Source organism: Pinus tabuliformis, chromosome 6, assembly GCF_031772625.1.
Source record: "Pinus tabuliformis cultivar Carrire ecotype Pingquan chromosome 6, CPIR1, whole genome shotgun sequence".
NCBI classification, from domain to species: Eukaryota; Viridiplantae; Streptophyta; class Pinopsida; order Pinales; family Pinaceae; genus Pinus; species Pinus tabuliformis.
In genome coordinates, this window is record NC_142292.1 from 944,138,164 (window position 1) to 944,142,211 (window position 4,048).

At 32.6% G+C, this 4,048-nt stretch overlaps 1 pseudogene; it reads left to right on the forward strand.

Annotated features, from left to right (window-relative positions):
- Positions 1–1,891: 1,891 nt before the first annotated feature.
- Positions 1,892–3,304, forward strand: LOC149262030 (U-box domain-containing protein 34 pseudogene; annotated as a pseudogene).
- Positions 3,305–4,048: the final 744 nt, after the last annotated feature.

Sequence of the window (4,048 nt, forward strand, 5' to 3'; positions counted from 1 at the left end):
ATTTTATATCTAGTTTTCTTTCCTTTTTTGCATCTAGTTTGGTGTCCATTTTTGCATCTTTATTTGCGCCCAATTTGGTATCCTTTTGTATGCCTTGTTTTGTTCCCTTGTTTGTGTCTATTGTTGCACCTTTTTTTACTTCTAGTTTAAAACACTTTTTGTGTCCTTATTTGCATCTTGTTTTAATGCCTAATTTAACATCCAATTCTACTCCCAATTTTGTATCCATGGTTACATCCATTTTTACATCCACATTTGACTTCTTGTGTAGAGTGTACCCTTTTTTTCCCATTTATGACCCCCTTTATGGATTCATTTTACTAATTTCAATTGAATAGTGAAATATATCACAGTTTCTAAATTTCATTACAGAATATACCAAAATTCAAATCGATAACAGTGTTTGTAAATAAATTTAAGGGAAATTCACAACATCCATCCAAAAAAATAGCAATGTCATCATATACAATAATTGTCCATAAAAAATCTTAAACACATTTTAATTTAAATATATGACTACCAAGTCAACACTCATTGCAAATATCATTATTCCAAAATAAATTCACATCCACACAGCAAAGGAACCTTTGGTCACCTCTTCCGATGACCCAAAGGGATAATAAGAATATGAAGAGATGTAAGATGTTGGTTGTAGTTTATCTAATACTAAGAATTCTCATAAATAAATCACTTTTACATAGTCTCATGTCAATTACTTTGCAAGAAATCCCTTTTACACAACCTCCTGTCAATTAGGAAAGTTATGACACAATAAATCCATAATAATTGGATCCAAGGTATACACAATCACTAAAATACAATGGTTTCATTGTTCCTTACTTATCCTATGGTTAGTATTTTCTAATATGAATAAATGGAGACAATGCTTCTTCATATATGCATTGTCTATAATGCAGAGTAATGCAACATAGTATGAGCTAATTTAAGCTTTCTCGGTAATGAGTACTCAACAACTTAAACAAGTAGAGTTATTCTCAATATTAGCTTATTTCTTAGAGATCATTTGACTCATTTTAGTACATACAAATAAAATTAATGCAAATACACCTAGATATCCACAAGAAGTATAACCAAATTCTATAACTCCAGTGACCAAAAGTCAAATCATGGAAACTCCGAGCAAATAGACTAGGGGGTATAGTAGGACATATTGTTGTGCAAAGTTGTGTAGGTAGAGAAACTGCCAATATCCTTGAACATAATGATTCATTGACAATTTCAAAACACATATATAAAGTACCAACATAATCGAATAAAAACAAATTCAAATATGATTACCAAATCAAAATATTTCATGAATATCATTATTCTAAGATAAATTCACAACATACATCCAAAGATGGTAATATCACCATACATAATAATTCTCCATCAAAATAATGGTGATAATTTCCAATATAAACATCAAATAAAAATATAATATTGACAATATCATCATAATATTTAATCAAAGCCAAGTCATTGTATAATTAACAAATCAAAATGTTTCATAGATATAATTATTCTAGGATAAATTCACAACATCCATCTAAAAATAGGAATATGATTCTACAAAATAATTCTTCATAAAAAATAGTGCATGTGCATGTGCAGCTACCCCACCAAGATCATTGTCATGATCACCATCCTGGCCATCTTGATTAGTCTCATCCATGTCACCATCACTAACACTATCTCCATCCTCCTCATCATCATCTCCTTCACCAATGTTATCACCATCCTCATCATCATCATCTCCTGATGTATACTCAGCATAGTCTGGATCATCATTTTGATAATCATCTTGGTAGCCATTACCTATAACATTTTGGAAAAAAAAATCAAAAAATCAATATTATATGTTAGTATTAATTCAAAAAATCAATATTACATGCTGAAACAACTAGACAACTTGCTGAAAAGGAGGCCTAAGAAAGAACTAAGATCCACAATAGAAGCAGAAGAGAGAAAGAAAGGATAGGAAAAGCTTGAATCTACCCATAAAGGATACAGATACATAAGATACTCAATAGAAGAAATTCAAACTGCCACAACTTTCTTCTCAGATTCACTCAAGATAGGAGAGGGAGGTTATGGTGTTGTCTACATGTTCACTTTGCAACATACCATAGTGGCAATCAAGATTCTTAAAAATGAAGCAACTCAAGTCTTTCAAGAATTTCAACGAGAGGTATTAAATCTTTAAAGCACTACTTATGGTTAATGATCTTAAAATCTAAAACTTAATAAAATGAATTTGTAGAGGATTTTTATTACTTGGGTTTCTGCTTATTTTGTTTTCAAATCTTTGGTTGGGTGTTTTTCTTTTCCTAAATTGTTTAGCTTGAGATTTTGAGCCAAGTTCGTCACCCTCTCATGGTACTTTTTCATAGAGCCTGCCCTGAACATGGGTGTTTGATATATGAATATATGGCAAATGGTAGTCTAGAAGATCGTCTTCTCTGCAAGGGAAACAATGCTCATCTTCCATGGTTTTCACGCTTCAGAATCATTTGAAAAGTGGCATCTGCATTGCTTTTTCTTCACAAAGCAAAGCCACGACAATTGTTCATCGTGACTTAAAACCTGCAAATATCTTACTGGATCACAACTTCATTAGAAAAATCGATGATGCGGGTCTTGCCAGGCTTGTGCCTACAATGACCACAACCATGCCAACCCAGTACAATAGCACAGTCCTCGCAGGCACATTTTGTTTTATTGATCCTGAGTACCAAAGGACTGGTATTCTTGGCCCCAAGTCTGATTTGTATGCTCTGGGAATAATCATTCTGCAATTGCTGATATGAAGACCACCCATGGTTGTAATAGATGCAGTTGAAACAACCATTGAGGATGGCTCATTTCAGGAGATCCTAGACGAAAATTCTGGAGATTGGACTCTTCATGAAGCTCTGGAATCAGCACTATTAGGGTTTAAATGTGTAGAGTTTCGGCAGAGGAAAAGGCCAGACTTGGAAAAGGATGTTCTGCCAAAACTTTATAGATTCAAATCCCTTGTTGTTTCTCAAATCAGACATGTCATAGAGGAAATTGATGTTATGCCCCCTCATCACTTCTTTTGTCCTATACTCCAGGTTAGCTTTTCTCACCCAGGTTTCATTTCAAGAAATGATGTGTGACTATGGAGGAAGTCATGGAAGATCCCCAAATCGCGGGGGACGGTTTCGTGTACGAGTACATCATCATTAAGACTTGTATTGAAAACAACAATACGTCCCCAATGACAAATCAAACCATAAACAAGAATATTCTCATTCCAAACGTAGATATGCAATCCTAGATTGGAAAATAAAATATGGATCCAACAATTCAGATTTATAAACAGAAGGTATACCGTGAACACTAAAATGTAGCATTATTTCATATATCTTGTACCAAAGGAGAAGGCTTCTTCTTTTGGTATCAATTTACCCATTTTCAAAGCAAAAAATCGTTCTTCCAGATGTCACATTTTCCAGAAACCAATGTACATATAGTTTGTGGTTTCTATATATTCAATTTTGGGTGGGCTTAATGTAAATTATGCAATGAAAACCCATTGTAAATATTGTTTGTGGTTTATATATATACAATTTTGGATTGGCCTAAAGTAAATTATGCAGTAATGTTTATTTTGGGTCATAGATCTTCAACCAAAAAGGAACATGATTTTCAGGTTCCGAAAATTATAGGTTAGTTAGGTAGGCACCACCTAGAATTTTTAGGTTGTCCAAACATTGACATTATTTTTGTTTTTTCGGGTTCTGAAAATTGAAGAATAATGTGTATTATATATGGGGTTGAATGGTCAAGTTGTTAAAAAAAAAAAAATTATGACAACATTGATTGATATTTATTTATTAATGTAATTGTGCTAATTATATTTAATAGACAATAATTCACAAATGATGAAAATTTCAATAAATAAACTCTTGGATACCACTCATACTTTGCTACATGTATTTAATGCAAAATCATATTTAATTGCAGGAGATTCGCTTACGTTACTACCTTGCAATTTTTAATGTTAGCATTATCATGTAGT